Source organism: Mycteria americana, chromosome 4 (assembly GCF_035582795.1).
Source record: "Mycteria americana isolate JAX WOST 10 ecotype Jacksonville Zoo and Gardens chromosome 4, USCA_MyAme_1.0, whole genome shotgun sequence".
NCBI classification, from domain to species: Eukaryota; Metazoa; Chordata; class Aves; order Ciconiiformes; family Ciconiidae; genus Mycteria; species Mycteria americana.
The window spans coordinates 57,138,488-57,156,345 of NC_134368.1; positions in this window are offsets into that span (position 1 = coordinate 57,138,488).

Sequence of the window (17,858 nt, forward strand, 5' to 3'; positions counted from 1 at the left end):
GATCCACAAGTCATGCCTGTAACCCCTAGCAGCATGCAGACTCAAGGGAAATCATGCAAGGGACTTCCACATCTGCCCCCTTTCCAATACTGCTGAGAAGCCAGGTAATGCAAGTTTCCTACACGGCAGCTTCAGATTTCTTAACAGGCACGTGCTTTCACCAGATTACCCTAGTAAGCCCAAAGGTGAAGCCCAGGTTAGAATTAAGTTTGGAGACAAGTACTGTAGCCAGCATAAGAATAAATCAAGACACCAGAGATGCAAAGAGTCGTACCAAACTGAAAAGCATAGTGAGAAAGTCATAGAGCCAGAAGTTTGAAAACCAAAGAGTCCCTATTATAAGTCAGGGCTGGACCAAGGTGAGGTATAGGAGTATAACACAAAGGAGACAGGAACCAGGGATCAAGACTAAGCAAACAAGAATGAAAAGCAAGAGAGTCAGAAGCAAAACTACAGCCAAATGGCACTGCAGACTGCCAAGAGCAACTGGTGGACTTGCCTGACACATCTGCTATTAGAGGAAATTAGCCAAGCCTAAGCTCCTGCACAGCTGGGCCACAGTCCCAGTTGCCCTATTGCATCCAGCTGCAGGGCCAGTAGCCCAGGCAGAGCCCAACAGTGTGCATAAATGTGCATCGGTTTAAAACTCAACCTGCAGGAGTGGCTTGTCCCTATAAATTTACTGGTGCGAGCAGCAGATTCAGCTCAACTTAAGTATCCAGTAGAGCACTGCACTGATTTGCCTAAATGCGTTTAAAATTATAGCTTTAATTAAGCACTGCAAGTTTGTGCAGTGGAAATGCCTTAGTGTAGAAGAAATAGCTGTACCTGAAGGCAGGCGACAGTGCCAAGGCTCCCAGTAGTGGAAAGACATCCCCTCATCTCCCCCTGCTGGTGTGCACATCCCCAAGCCTCTGCAGAGGGACGAGGAGCAGCTACCTCGCCTGCTTCGCCTATGCCAGTACCTCGTGAAACTGCGAGAAAGGACCCTTGGGAGCAGCTTCCAGCATCGAACTGCTCTCAAGATGCTGGCAACAGCTTAAAACCACAGTCCTGCTATCAAGAATTAGTCGTTTGCTCCCAGAGAGTTCATCCCGCAGGCTTTGGTTCTTAATTAGACATTGCTTTTAATGGGAGACTACAGAATACAGATTTCGCAACGGGCCTTAAGATGTTATCCCAGTGAATATTAAAATCTTCCAGAAAATATAAATTAAGAAAGGAATGGAAGGAAAGCTCACTCCTTTTTTAAGATGTTCTTGCAGCAGCAAATGTCATGACAGACTGATGCCTGTTTAGAGACAAAAGAACAGTATTGGAAGGAAATGGGAACAGCATAATAACAAGATACATATTCATTTTTGTATTATAACTATCCAATATATAGCTAATTTAACTCTGGTGTGGTTTGCAAAACTACTAGTGGCAGGAGCAGCTGAAGAGACCCTGAAGTAAGACGTGATACTCAGTATGTTTAATACCCAGGATGCTTTTCTGCCTCCTTTTTCAGGAGCAATGCCGTTGTCAGAGACGCAAGAACAAAGAGGAATGCGTGTAATTGTTTTTGCAAGAGTAGAGCCTTATTTGTTTTCATAAAGATGCCACGATTTATTATTATTATTTTGCTGCCTTTATGGCCAGAAAACAGTATAGATTAAATCCCTGCTACTTTAAAGGTAACATGCATGAAACACATCCTGGAGTAAATGATTTATTCAACTGTCATCAGTGCCAACTGAGGGCTCAGTGGTAACACACAGACCATAACTGGTGTTAGGGGTGAGATAATTAATCACAATAAGTTAATACCCTAGGAACAAACACTGAAAACGTTGATTTAATTGCCAAAAACTCTCAGAATATTAAGTGTCTTGTGATGTATTATTTAAAGAAGCATAGTGAATATGAGAAGGAACAATGGGCTACAACGTGTTTTCCATACTGACCTCCTGTGCTATGTCTTTTCCTAGGAACTTTGGAATGGAAGAAAAGGACAGAACAACCTGAGCTCTGAATGCGTGTCTGTAAAATTCCCAAATATTTACAAAGCAAAACACTGAAACCTGGAGATTACCATACAGTTTAAGGAGCTCTAATGAATACGGTTGCTATATTGAATTAAATGTAACTAAGTTATTCAAGTTGGCTTAGTGGTAGCATTACAAAATACAAAAATCTTCAATTAATTTTCAGTCAGACTGGCCATAATTTATATATTGGGAATCTAGAGTCTCACTTACCCCAAGGCTTTAAACGGCTGTAAGATGCAAAGCAGCTTTATAATGGTTGTAAGTTACACTTACACTCACTTAAAATCCATTTTCTATTCCCAGGGTGATGAAGAGCAGCCCTAATGTCAGGCAGGACCAGGTTTCTCATTGACTACAAACGTTCTCAGCCAAGGATGCAAATTCAGGGCTGCCATCTTAACCAACTGCTGCAAAGGGACTCCTTCACTGTAGCAGTGCCCTTCTAGTCCCACAAGGCTTTCCTGCAGGACAGCTTGCAAGATTAACTGTTAATATCCTTTAAAAACCAACAGAAATATCAACAACCAAACCCCCCCTTCTCCCCCATGCACCTACGTCATTTAAAACCATCAGCCTCAGACATGCCACAGAACATCCTTTCAATCATATTTTAATCAAATTGCTTTTCATCTTCTCAAGTTTTATGTAAGAAGCACATGAGCTGCTTTAATCTTTCCTCCTCCTCCCTCACTCCTCAAAAGAAAGTTTCAGTGCTCTGTGCTTACTCAAAGAATGGCATTCAGCACAGCAACAGACACATAAATCTTCTGAATTGCTAAAAAAGTGCTACCCAGAGGCTGGTATGGCTCTAGATGATGACAATCAAGTGCACAGGAGTGGAGAATGCAGTTGAAAAGCACTCAGATAATATATTTTCCTTTTAAAAGATCCTTATTGGTACAGGGCACATCTATTCTATGAATAGATGTGCTCTACAGGATGGGACAATTTCATCATCTTGACTTTAATGGTTTGTGGAAATAATTTAAACCATAAGCAAGGAACAGACATTAACATTATTCAAAACTATGAAGATGTTGCTTATTGAGTGTAAGTAAATATTTTTCAGTTAATCTGGCTATCTTAGCATTGCCAATAAGCCCAGCACTTGTGTTAGTTGCTTTATATGACACTGCTTTCTGCCTAAGAAGGAAATATTTCTCTAACTCTCCTGGAGTTCAAAGCTATCCCAAGAGTAATGACTTCTTGCTGGTTGTCTTCCAAAGGATGTTGTCAGCCCCTCAGTAGTTCATTTCGGGTGAAAATAACCCTTGTGCCAAGGCCAGGCCAAGATCATATACCAAATAAGTCCCATTAAAATCTTCAGATAAGGCTTAAGTGATATTTAAGTACTACAGTGCTGGCCTTCTGCTCAGTAGTGAATTCATCTAATATCTGCAAAAATGGGTTTGCTCTGAGTTAAAAATTAACAAGGGCTTATCCTGACCTCAGAGCAGGATTGGTGAGACTTCCAAAATTGAGTGGCCCAGGAAACGCATTCTCTGCCAGATTCTCGGGAGTTTTCCACTTAAATACATCAGCTGGCAGGGGGCTGATCACAACTATAGCAGGAGAGGATTTGGATGCCGCCGCAATACATCAGTCCCTGGAGACTTGAAGGCCGGGAGCAGCCCTGACGCTGTGACTGGTGCCGAACGCGAGAGTCACAGAGAGTGCTAGAACCATGCGCTTGCGTCATGTTCCCCCCAGCTGGGAAACAGGGTGCTAGAGGATGTAGTCATGTCATCTCATCTACGTATCCATCTATTTTAGTAATGAAGCTTACATCAAAGAGAAAGGGGCAGGAGATAAGATAGAAGAAAGTGATTGCTGCTGCGCAGATACGCAATTAAACGCGGTCTACCAATACACCAAGATCCTACCAGATGGCGGATGACCTGACCTCCGTCACTCCACTAAAATGCTTTCCTTTTGCCTCTGTCTTGGCCAGACTTAGCTTGAGCTGACACCTTTTATTCTTGCTCCAATTTCTTTTAGGCGTTGAGTCAGCTGGAAAAAAGGTCTTGTTCATACTGGAAAGAAACAAGACAAATGGATGTTTCCAGCACCATATAATTAGAGTGCAAAGCATGGCCACAGATAAAATATAGATGCATGTAAAATATGGGAACCAGACCTTCTGCCTTACTAATGCAATTATTCATACGCATGGCAACACAAATATGCTGTGGAAGGGAATTTGTGTCAGTGATAATGTTTGCTCAGATATTCACTTGCATATTCATGGGCTCAGATGGAGAATATGCGGTGGGGAATGATTGGTTCACCTCCTTCCATTTCTGTCTCCTCAGAATTTTCCTCCTTTGTTTTCCTTTCTTCTTTTCTCTCTTTTTATTCTGGATTTTTTTATTCCCCCTCCCCCCTTATTCCAGAAGTGCCTGGAACAATAATTCAGAAAAGGTTTATAACAGCATGTTTCCTTTTAACGATGTGGATTGCACCTTGCAGTACCATACACATTCCCTTTCTCCCAGAAGAACCTTTGTAACACCCACTTAGAGGTACTGGCCCTTCTCTCTCTCTCCCCCTCCCTCTCCTCCTCCCTCCCTTTTTCTCTTTCCCCTCATCTTCTTCGCTCTGTTGTAGCCCATGGCGGGCAGCGATAGGGAGGGATGGATAAGTCCCTGCTGCGACATTTTCCAGTGATTCTTTCCCAGGAAGGAGCCATTTCACAGTGTTCCCAGAACATACTCTCAAAGTGTCCAGAAACACTTTCCAAAGTATTCTGGAGATTCTTAATCTTAAACTCCATTATTGCAAGTGGTCTCCAATTTCTCCCCATCGGAGTGTGTACTTTGAATGACTTCAAGCTTTCTCTGGCCACTGTCTTTGAAGTATCTACCTAAATACATGAGAGTAAAATCTGACTATGTCACTCACAAACAGAGGTGAGCTTGGTAAACCTTGTTTTCCCGTTAAAAAAAAAAAAGAAATTGCTAATACTGCTCTAAATATATAGTCACTGCCAACAGTAACACAGAGAGCAGCCAGCTTCCATCTGCATTGAGATTTCCCAGACAAGCTGTACAATATCACTCCAGAAACTGTGAAGCCTTGGCAATAATCAAAAGATTGGTGGGGAGGCACTGCAGAGACGTTGCATAAAGTTAATCGGGCAGGCCAGTGAAATAAATATTAGCACAAAGCTGAGGAAGAAGAAGCTGCTGACCCACTAGGGACAGACACCAGCCTGTTATTCTGAAGTTCTGCATATTTTGCATATCATTCACATTATATTCCCTAATGTTCACATTATATGAAGATCGTATAGGAAAACTGGTATGAATTAATGCTAAAAAAATTACAATGACTTTCTCCTAAGAGTATGCTGAATACCCAAATGAGGGAGGAAGAAGAGAGAAGGTTTGTCATTTCTTGGTATTTAGCAGTAAACAGATGCTTTCCAGCCTTTTACTTACTTTATGCTAGACTAAAAGTATTTATTTATTTTAATTCAAGGCCTCTCCTATTGCTCCTGCCGCTTCCTGCTAGGGCTTATCCTTTTAGGGCTTTAAAAGCCACCGCTTGGCATCTTTCATAATTGCTTGTGCAGAAGGGCAGGAATGCCAACACCCTTCTGTCCACCCTACTCACCAACGGCAGAGAATCGTTTCCTTTCCTTGTGCGAATAAGCTATAGAAGTAATCATCAACAAGAGAGTTTCATATTTCACATTCAAAGATGCAGAGCCTGGAAGCTGAACTTAGCAAAATTCGAAGTGGAGACACGACACACATTTTTAACAGTGCCGGTAATTAACCATTGGAATTGCTTGTCCTGGGATATGCTGTGACACTCGGAGCTTTTAAATCAAGTCTGGATGTCTATAAAAAGATGCTGTCTGCTTCAATTGCAAGATACGGAACTCGGTCTAGAAACCATTGGCCTTGTTGTGCAGAAAGTTAGACTAGTCGGTCCTAAGGGCTTTAGTGGCTAGGAAATATACTCAGAAACACAGTCAAGTGTAAAACACAATTTGCACAAATGCTGGTAATGCACACTATTTACGAATTCATTTTTGCTGAGAATATCAAGCACTTGAACATAAAATTAGCTTTCTGTGGGTGCAGTAGTCATACTGGAATATACAATGTATACAACAGAATGTGTACAAGTGGAAGAGAGCGTGGCTTCAAGTGCAACCAAAGCAAAATTCCCATAAAATGTGAAGCCTGTGTTTGCACATGTTTGTTCATGTATTTATTTTTTTTAATCAGTTCTTCTTAATAGCCTGAAAACGAAGAACTGTATTCCAGTAAAAATAACATAGTGACCGGCTCCAGCTAGAGAACAAAAGGATAGCAGCTTGCCAGAGTCACACTGCATAACCCTGCCTTGACCAAGACCAAGCTGCTGAGACTCCCAAGGCACTGCAGTCTGGATTTCTTCTGATACATCTCTATGTCTTCATCATTTAATTTGTATAAGCCACAGTAAACCTGAGCATAATTACAGTTCTGTCAGACAGTCTTTGCCCCCTGCAAAGCAAAATCCTTGTCGGAGAGAGTAAAGAGGAAAACTCCACTCCGCTCTAACCAGCCATCGCCAGAAAGAAACTTCAGCCCTCGCTGATGGAGCTTTCCCTTGGAGCACTGCTCACCCAGACCAGGCAGCAAGAAAGCAGTGAAGCAGTTTCCACAGCTCATGCCTTGTTGCTTTGCATAAAAATTTGGTTTCTAGCCAAAGAGCTAGAATCCATGGCAGCTTCCCATTCCTAGGAATCACATATTTGGATGCTGGATGCCCTGTGTCATCCTGCCACCTCCAATTAATTCAGAAAGTCCTTTATGGCATTTTATGCCGGCAAATTTATCAATCCAGCCTGCTGACTGTGCGAGTCTTTTTCCTAAATACTGAGTACCTGTAGGCAAGTAAAATATGGCATGCATGAAAACACAGAAGTGTTTTTCTTAGAAGCTCAGTGACAAAGTCTCTTACCTGACTGCTTCATGGCACTGACACAGTGGGACATCTTTCTAGTGCTACTAGTACAAGCTATTGCTCATGGTCCATCACTACTTTGCTCAACTTTATCCAGCTATCCGTTGGATTGCCAGATGAATTTCATCAATCAGACTAGCTAGATGGAACATTTTAGCCAGAACTGTGCCCTAAAATGCACCTTGTTTACAATTTTATCAAAAAAAAAAAAAAGGGGGGGGGGAAGACAACACTCAATTCATTCAGCCTGTGCATGAAAACCACTAAAGCCAGTGGTTTTACCTTAGTCCTCAATTAGTCATTTATTTCAGTGAAGCTTCACAAGCTTCCACAAGAGCTAAATATGTCTCCTAGGATATTTTTACTGCCCAGAACAGTCCCTGTGCAATTCAGAGCCCCCTGAGCCCGCACTGAAGCGAGGTAACGTGGTGGTCTCAGAGAAACCAGGCCTCTTCGGTGGGATGTCAAACGGAGGTCCCTGGGACTGCATCGCCCGCTGCGATGGACCAGCTGGGGACATCGCAGTCCTGCCTGCGTAGACCTCCTGTTGCTGCAAATGAGTTAGTTGTTTGTCGTTTTGCAACACGACCTCTCCTCCGGTGTTTCTGCCTTTTTGATTCCGAGAACTGAGAAGGAAAGCCTGGGGCTTGGTGCTTTTTCAAAACGTTATCCGCGCCAGGCGCGTATTTGTCCGCCGCACAGTTATGTAAGAGTGGGTCAACAAGTCTCTCTGCCTCTCCTTTCCCATGGCACAGCAGACACGAGTTAAATCCCAGTCTGCCATGTTTGCCCTGTGCTGATGGCCTCTCGCGTGAAAGGTTTGAGATTTCGTAGGCCACAGGACCACAGGTAGGCAGCTAGCTGTCAGTGCTGCAAGTTTTTCCTAGTCTATGACTAGATATCAAATAGCTGTAACAAACAAGAGACCCCAAATAGTCTTTCCTTAAAGCTGAACTCCTCAGGCCTGAAAACTGCATAGTAGGATCTGTCAGGATTTATCCCCCCCCCCCCCCCCCCCCAAATTCAACAGAATTCTAGGAAATTTTGACCTATGAATAAACAAAAGTTACAGAAGAAGAGACATGCATGCTTTGATTTTACTGATTCCTTCTCTTTTTCCTCTTTTCTCCCTCTTCCCCTATTTACACGAGTTTTTTAACCTAGATGACAAAGCAGTACCTGTTGTAGCAGAAGAAGAAAAAGAGAGCCCTTCACTCCAGGTGCTCCAGGCCCAGACGCTACTGCTGAGGTACCAGTCTGATGTCCTGGTCTGGCAAGCGTATAATGACGTCTCAAGTAGCACAATTAGCTTCACTGTGCACCTCACTGAAAGAGAGATGAACAGCAGCAATGGCTTTCAAGATAAGATTTTTATACTGATGCTCTTTCTGCCGCTGTACCAAAATTCTTGTGGTGAAGTCAGTGAATCACAGTAATATGTAAGTGTTGACAGCTATTTATGTTAGGTCCTTTTGAATTTGTAAACAGAATATGACAGAACTAAAGCAAATGCCAAGAGGTTATTTTACACTCTGCTGAACCACATGAAGTGATATAAAGACATTTCAGAGAAGTTTTACAGAGCTGGGGAAAAACACTGCACTGTGGGACAAAAATTCAGATTGTGCTGGAGAAAAAACCCCAACATCGTTCCCACAGTGAAAGGTCGTCCTCGGCACGCTGCGAGAGTTCACGTTAGCTTCCTACCTGTATAAGCAGATAATGAACGAACCAAGCGTGCGCGGGATGCGCGTACTGACAGTGGGATGTGGTGCCGAGGCACGGTCTCTCTTTTGATACTAGATACATACGCCCTTGTGGCAAGCGTCGTCGAAGGACCTAGCGCACACACACAAAAAACCAAACAAAAAGGGTGTGCAAGTTCTGGCCTAGCCACAGGCAGGATGTAGCCCACAGAGCATTTCAGCTGCCAGCCACATCCTCCTCCACTGTTTCTTTTTTAGGTTTTATGGGAGTCCCCAGGATCCGCATGCGAGCAACACTCACTCATTCTTCATTCTGCTCTTTCCCTCAACCTCCCACTCTCATCCCACTTGAAATCACCTAAGAGAGAAAAATAAATGAGGGCCTGGGTAGAAGAATGTGAAGAACTTGCTTGGTGAAGCTATAGACAAAATAGATTTGGAGTTTAAATTCACAAGAAATCTCTGCTCTGTGTCCCAGTTCTAGTTTTCAAACAGCTGACTGGGAGGTATTCAAGCTTTTGGGGTCTTTTTTTTTTTTTTTTGCCTTTCCACATTTCTATTTCTGAACGTGTTTCAAGGCAAAGGAAGAGAGTACTGTCACGCGACCGAGCCCAATTCCCGTTTGATAACGCAATGACTTCTAGCAAGGCTCAGGCTGACCCCAGGTACGCTCAGACTGATCTTGTGATACCGCAGAGCGGAACAGATGATAGGCATAAACCAATTAACACGAGAACTAACCAGTCTGGCAGCGTGGATGTCTTCACTGCTTCAGTTCTCTATTTAATTGCACAGCATGCCCTTCCATCTCCAAGAGCTTTTGTTTACTTGCTTCTTAAAGAGAAATAATACGGAACCAGTAGGGAGGGGCAGTGATCATATAAATTCTAACAGGTGAAAAAACACATTATTGTTGTTGCATGCAGTCATTTTATAAGTTATTTATGCAGCGTTCTCATTTCCTTATGCTAGTATAAATCAAGAGTAACTCAGCCACTCAACCAGCACGAAGGAGTTCTCGAAAGTGAGATATCTGATGTTTTCTCAGCTCAGAGGGGGTCACAATATTTTGTGTGAATATCTGCTGTCACTTCTGCCCTCCCCACAAGAAAGCACATTTCCTGCTAGCTACAGGAAAATGCTTGAAAGTGCAAGCACTCCAGGTTAAGAACTTCTAAATGTATTATTGCTTAAAGCATTATTGCTTTCAAGCCAATGTCATGATTTTGAACACTTGGGGTTGGCAACAGTAAGCAAGTTGGAACAAATGAAGTGTAAATGCTAAGGAAGGCCAACAAAATACACGCTGCACGAAGAGCATCATATACGAATCTGTTGTCCACAGATCTGTTGGCTGACCTCTAGATAGGATCTGGAATGCTACGTACTGAATGTTGCTTCAGCAGCCTCTGTCCTACTGCCAAAATCAATACTCCTGTTTGTGGTAACATGGCCTGTTATGATACATGTTATTTAGAGATGAACTGATCATAAAGAACCTGGTGAAAACTGGAAAAATTGAGGGAACAGATAATGTTTTCAGGAAAAAAATTATAAGACACGGAAAATTTTACTTATTTGGGCAGCTGAGCACAGCAGATGGCAAGATCTTCAGGGAAATAAACACAAAGTTTGAGAAAGCAAGAGTGTGTTCTAGCAGTTGCCAGTGATCTCATGCAGCAGGAAAATCAGTCAAAAATTAAATAGACACTCAGTAGCACCAGTGTTTTGTCAACAGTTTGTAAAGAACAGGGACTTGGCAGCCAGAAAGGATAGGACAGAGGAGGCTGACTGGCTTCGAGGGCTAGTGTTTGCAAAAATAATTGTCAGGATCAGATGGTATTATAACTTTAGCAATCAGGAGTTTTTAATGGAGATTCACCAATTGTATAGCAAAGAGCGTGCAGCTATAAAACTAAGCTAAATGTGGATCTGCTACAGTCCACTCCCATGCTAGTGACTGTCAACTGATCAAACACACCATGAGCAAGAGCTGAAGATATTACATGAGGGAGCAAATAATATTGTCCCAAGGAAACATTTTTATCAATTAATATGGTTCATAAATATGCTCATTGATTAATATGGTTTATAAACACATGAATAAGTTTATAAATCCAAGTACAGAGTGTTCATAAATCTGAATTATTCCATAGAAGGCCCATAACCATCTCTTTCAGGTGAAGATGGACTGAAACACTGCACAATATCTCACCTAGAATTTATCCTTTCTCCATTCATTGCTACTCAGATTTCACATTTCACATCTGTGGGATAAATAAGGAAGGGAAGATCAGGCCTACTATGTCAAACTGAATTAGCAACTGATTTCGTTTTAAAATAAGAAATTATAGATGGCCAGAATTATCCATCGGTTCTGCTTGTGTTTCGGATTTAAATCTCTACTCAAGGTCTCTTTGTCCATGGGATTTCTTCTTAGCCCTCATTTTAAACTACTACCAGCTGCCCAGCTGCCAAAACTTGAAAAAAGGATAGCTATGGATGCAAGGAAAAGTGACTGTGGAGAGAAATTATACATGCCTTCTGTACATAGACCCTAGAAGTGTAATCATTGTGGAACTGAGATGAGTTGATCATTATTTACAACTGTACAACTTTTGTAATATCTGCCTCATGATCAAGTATCAATTAAAAGGATAGGACGAGAGGAAATGGCCTCAAGTTGCGCCAGGGGAGGTTTAGACTGGATATTAGGAAATTTTACTTCACTGAAAGGGTTATCAAGCATTGGAAGGGGCTGCCCAGGGAAGTGGTTGAGTCGCCATCCCTGGAGGTATTTAAAGGACGTTTGGATGAGGTGCTTAGGGACATGGTATAGGTAGTGTTAGGTTTATGGTTGGACTCGATGATCTTAAAGGTCTTTTCCAACCTATATGATTCTGTGATTCTGTGAAAAGAGAAAAGGCTGGGTATACAAACAAATTATACAAAACCTTTTGCATGTATCTCTACCTACATGTGACACATGTCTGCATGTATATGTCTAAGTCTGGAAGGGAGCAGGGGCTCACTCTGGCAGCAGCACCGGAGAATACCACAGCATCGATACAGTCCCTTAGCCCCAGAATTTTATCTGGGTACCAATTTCTTCCTTCTTCCCTCGGGAAACTGAGCTTTCTGCCCATGAAGTTAAGCTGATAGTCCCTGGTTTAAGCTTGCAGGTGAGATGAATTAAGTGCTCGCCATGGTAAAGTTGTTAGTTACTTTTTTTTTAATAGCACTTACACATTCAGTAGCGATCCTGCACTAATGAACTGGGTGAATTCCTTGCCTGCTGGTGTCAGAGGTTTTCCCTGGGTTTCAGAAAGGGGAAAGGATTTCATGCAGCATTTGAAAAGGGCTGAATCAAGTAAAATGATGCATGATATTTGTATGGATGTGGATACGTTAGGCTTAAATCTAGATACAATAGGACCATGACCAAACAATAGCAATTTATAAGCTCTAGCAGGAATCGTGGCCAATTTATAGTATTTTGGTAATTTACATCAGCTTTTAATCTGGTTTTAGGTATTCCCAGAGGTGTAACATTAAGACCTGCAGAAAACAAACACTTTTATTTTTGTTGATTTTGGTATTCATTGGATGCTCCAGCAGTTTAGAAAATCTCACTAGAGTCTTAGGCTCCCCAGTACTTAAAAACATTAAGGCACGCATCTACTTCAAAACATTGGGCCATGAGAAATCAAGACATACTGTTGTCCATCTAGTCTAGTATTTCGCTATTAATACAGGCAAAAAAGTACACAGTGGACAATTTCTGAGACATGTCTCCAGAAAAAAATTCCTCCCAAAATTTGATTATTTGAAATTCATTGGTTCTCTGAAACTTGAGAGTTGATGATGTACTTTCTGTGCATTTAATATTATAACTCTGGATATATTTGTTTTCTAGGTACTTTAAAAGATTCTCTTCTGTACCCAGATAAAGAGGCTGACCCCAAATGTAGCTTCCACTACAGAATCCAATAGCCTAAATATTTAAATGGAAAGAACAGTTTTTCCATCAGTTCTGCATTTACCATTGCGCAGTTACAATGAACCCTGCTCACCCCTCAGCCAGGCAAATTGAAGCTTTTTTATCTGCCTTCTGTAGACCTTTTTTTTTAATTATACATCCATGCATTTGTTTTCTTTCTAGTATAAATGTTTCAAGTCTAAACATTCTGTTTCTCCACTGGTTTTAGCAATGACAAGGCAAAGGCAGTACAAACGTCTTATCCGAATGCAATCAACATTTTCTTTGTTGCTTTTAATTTTTTCAATAAAAGAGCATTTCTAACCCTCCCCCAAAATTATGTGTAGTATGCAGAACGTTCTTCCAAAAAATTTCTGTACCCAGTTCTCACTCAGCAGATTCAAATCTCCTTCAAAAATTAGTTGTAATAATCCAGTCAACCTCCTACTTTGTCTCACTAATGTCTATCGCCAGACAAAAACCAACCTGTCCAAATGTTTATTCCTCAGCCAATGTATCTACAGACTTAATAGACCTGTGGAATTGAATGGATCTTAATGTCTTTCCTATCAGGAGCTGGAACATCCTGAGCAAATTCCAAGACAGGTAAAAAAAATCCCCTCCCGCTGATTCAATGGGAGGGACTTTGAGACATTCATCACCTCTTCTGTGCATTCAAAACCTTGCAGGATAAAACCTATGAGTCATGGAGCAGGGATCTCATCTTTATTTACGTACATCTTAGTGGCAATAAATAACTTCCATTCTTCATAAACAGATAAGTACGTACCTCTAAACATATGCACATGCACAATTCTGGCATGTAAAATAGGAGATAAATAAATAACCTGTGCTGTCAAATGTATGGAAAGTAAGTCTGAAGTGTTTCAGGCTATGGGTATTTCTATCTTCTAGCTTGGTGGCAATTGTCTTCACATTTAGCAATGATTTTATAGTCTTTTATCATGTCACAATTGTCTTTAAGATACACACCTTATTTACATGCTGAAGGAAATCACTTTTACAGCTGGATGTATTCCTGGTCAAATGTCATGGTTCAGTCAGGACAGACAGAGTCTATGCAGTGTGGAGAGGCTACCTCATCTTCATGATTAAATTCTGCATTACTTAACATTTGAACTCCTAGGAACACAGATTTGTTCTTCTCTGGTTTGCAATCCAGTGACATTCAAAACAAGCGCACGCATGAGTAAGTTTATAGCCTTCTCCTCCTCTCCCCTTTAAACTTTTGATTAAATGTCCATGTAATGTTTGTGATGAAACACCCATCAAAATAGAAAATTTTAACAAAGAGGTTCTATGTCAGTTCCTGTCCCAAACCCACCTAAAGGCCCAAATTCGTGGGTCTAATGAGAGGGAGGTTGGGAGGTTTGGAGCAGAAAGTCTGCACTGTACCTTGCCTCCTGAGGGAAAATGCAGCACACGTTGACGGCAGCGTAAGCCAACCATGGCAGGAAGTGAATGTAGCTTTTCAATGTGAAATGTCAAAATGACTTCTCCTTGTCAGCCCAGAATGTCAAACATAAGTTCTGACAATAAACCCATTTACAATGTGGGTAGTTGTGCTTTCATATTCTCTGTCACAAAAAGTACTCCATTGGTTTGCACTTAGATTTCATCTCAAGTTTATTTGTGGGTGTATCAAAAAGGTGGGGTTTTTTCACATCTGCAACCCATTTGAACTTATAATAAAGACAGCTTAAACTTTTCAAATGGGTCCAGGAGTTCTGTCTGACTAAAGACGGTTGAAATCAATACTGCTGGCAGATGATACTCCTGGCAACCCTGAGAGCATGGTTATGAAAGATTCAATTTTTTATTTGTAAACCTATCTTACAAGTTACTCATTTTTCTTTGGATCGTATTTGAAACACGAATTCATAGCTACGTTTCCCAGTTTAAAGCTCGTGTAGAAAAAACCAAAAGTAGATTCTGAGAAATCATCACTATTACTAAAAAAAATGAAAGAATTTGCTAACTATTTCAGTGGATATGTTAGCTTGCCTTTAACTGTAAACCACTTTGTAACCTGGCAGGCTGTGTCCCAAAGTAGGGAAGCAAACACCACGGCTGTGTCCTTTCAAGGTCCTTGCTTCACAGAACAATTTATCATTTGAATACAAAGACATAATACAAAACCAAAACTACTCAACTGATAAGTATTGGCTTTAAGTGGTTTCCTCTCTTGCCGTCACGTAGAAAACAGACAAATGCTTGCTTTGCTTCACGGCTTAGCTCAGGTAGCCACCAACCTCTCTGGACCGTTCCTTCACTCTTTCACATGTCTGGGTTTGGCTACTTGGTTCGGGCAGAAACTGGACCAAATCCAAATACCGTATGTGCAAACACGTCATGGACAACCAATTTTACCTTTTGACCAGTAAAGAACAATTTTTTAGTGGCAAGACTAAAGCTAAACTGTTAGATCATGATAACAGGTATTCTTTTCTATTCTATTTATAAATACATCTGTATCATAGCAAAGCAGTTATGCAGTTTCTATTTCTCTAATATATTTTCACATGCTGGTGATTATTTAATGAAAGTAGAACGATAAGAAGAATTATCGCCCACTGATTGCTTCTAGTTTAAGCTTGGGGAGGAGGGGTGTATAAGCCTTCACTTTCACATTCTGTTCCTTCGCTTAAACATACAGGGCTTTGTCTGTAGATCTGTATCATGTTAAATATATATATAGCTTGTGAGGTGGCCATAGTGCTGGGATGAGAAATCCAGCTTTGAAGTCTACACCTCTTCCTGTTTATAAATAGAGTCCTGAATGTTAAATATTACATTGAAGCAGACGGCACCTTCCAAAGGAAGCCATTAAATAGCTTTAATTTTACTGTATCCATTACTGTGCGTGCAGGTAGGAAATGCATGCACATTTATGTGGATGAACATGCCAAGTGGGTCTCATCCTCACACTTCTGACAAGTCCCTAACGTTGCAAAATCTGTGTTTTCCATAGCATAAAAGGGCCCTCCGCTCTACCAGGAACAGCACATGCCCTTTCAGCCTTACACCGAGACACCCAGGTGCACGCACGCACCGGGTACTGTGGCTGGGGACGGACCCAGGAGGAAGCCGTGCTCCCTGGCCGCAAAGGCCACACCAGCCCAGCCGGGCACAGGCTCTGCAGCCTGCTGGCCTGACGCAGCCCTGGGCTGCCCTGCCCCATCTGCGTGGCCCAACATTAGGACTTTACAATTAAGGCTTAAACGAACCAACAAAAGCTACCGGGACATAATCAGCAAGTATCCGAAGAGATCCTTCTACATCAGCTGCAAACAGACTCAGTGAAAACATTACAAGACTGATAAAATAACTGTGTTTCATGGGGCACGGCAAAGTTAGTTCTGAAGTCCAGAGGCTCCTTAGCGGCTGGAGACTGGAAAGGCGAAGGGGCAGGGAGGTGGCGAGCCTCCTGGAGCCACAGCCCGGCAAAACTGCAGGAGTGACAGCAAAGTCTATATAACCAAACTGACAGACACAAGCTCCAGGAATCACACCACGGAGGGATATTAATGGCGCCTGATCTCCAGTGAGCTGTCGTAAATGAAGATGACTACTGCCAAGCGCGTTGTGTAATTAAAAAAAGACGGAGCGCAAGAGACGGGTGTTTCTAGATCAGTCAGGCTGGATCCTAAGAAGCTAGAGAGCTGCTTCACTTGTGAAGAGAGCTGGGTAAAACAATGTACCGTAATAAAAGTTTAACACCATATACTGGAACAATCTTGGGAAGCTAAATTCCCTTTCTTTTCCTGGGAGATTCCACAGTATGGTTGTTTCTTTCCCACTCAAAGTCTGTTTGATGTATTCCACTTTCTCTCTTAGGAAATAACATTTTATTTATTCTGCTCCTTGCCCGTATATTCAAGAATTTCTGAGTTTATGCACTCAGTTACTCCGAGAGTGGCTTCTGGCACCCTCTGTGCTGCAGGTACAATGTGTTCAGTACTCTCTGTGTTGTCCTCAGACACCACTGGGCAACACAGTCATGTTGTGATACCAGGCTCTGTCACAGGTCTGAGTGACAAGCCTAACCTCCCCCCAAAAGCACAGATCTAATCCTCAATTTGCTAATGCATTTTTAACAAAATAATGTATTTTGTTTGGAGTAAGCCATGCAATAATTACTTATTTTGAAGCATTCAAGCTACTTCTGGATGCTAATTAAATGCTTGTGACTATTAGCCTCCCCATAGTTACAGTAGCGTAATTATATCCCCATCTTTCACAGCAGAGCTCATTTGTGAAACACTTGCATAACAAGTGTCAACTACCTAATAGGAAAATAAAAATAATCCCATGAGATTTAGGTGACTAGCTATGATAACAAAGAAAAAAGCACAGCGAAGGTGAGTGATTCCCAAAACAAACCATAGGTTTTTTAGTGGGACTACCCAGGTAAGCATTACAAACCGTGAAAAAACTCAGAGGAAACTGAGACTAGGTCATGAATAATTGTTTAATCAAAACAGAGCTAATTCAATATTTAAAAAGAACTGTTTGACCTGGAAAACACTGTACAAAGAGGAATCATTACTGAAGCTCTGTAAATTGGGAGGTATTTTGGAGCTACAGTAGATGTGGGATGTGTAAAGACAGAAGTGCTTCTACTTTATATGGAGGATGAGCAACGTACTAAAGTTGCACAGGGATGTGCTGATACAGTACGTTCTTCAAATGAGCGATCTTGGTTCCACAATTACGGAAAAGCTTCAGCAGAGAACACAGTTCTGGAAAGCTGCATTTCACGCACTAAGGAACTGCGTTTGCTTTGAGATACATCATTTTCAGTGAGACGCTGAATATGGTACATATACAGAGCACCAAAGAGGAGTTACTCCTAATTGTGTTGGGATTATAACAATAGATGACTTTACGCACTGTAATTTGCCGTAATAATCATTAACTAGATTTGTAGCAGTTGGTGTTTTCTGTGAAATGAAGATGATCGGGTCAGTAATGAAGGGTTTGCCATGTGTTTGCAGCTGGGATTTTACTTGCTTTATCAGAATTTTCATGTTCTCACCACACGTGTTTTTCCTTACTCTAGTGACTCTGGCCACGCTGCCAACTGAGCATTGCTTCAAAGTTGGGAAAAGTCTTCAACTCTTTTTTGGTTTTAATTTAAAAAAAAAGCTTCTATCCTCA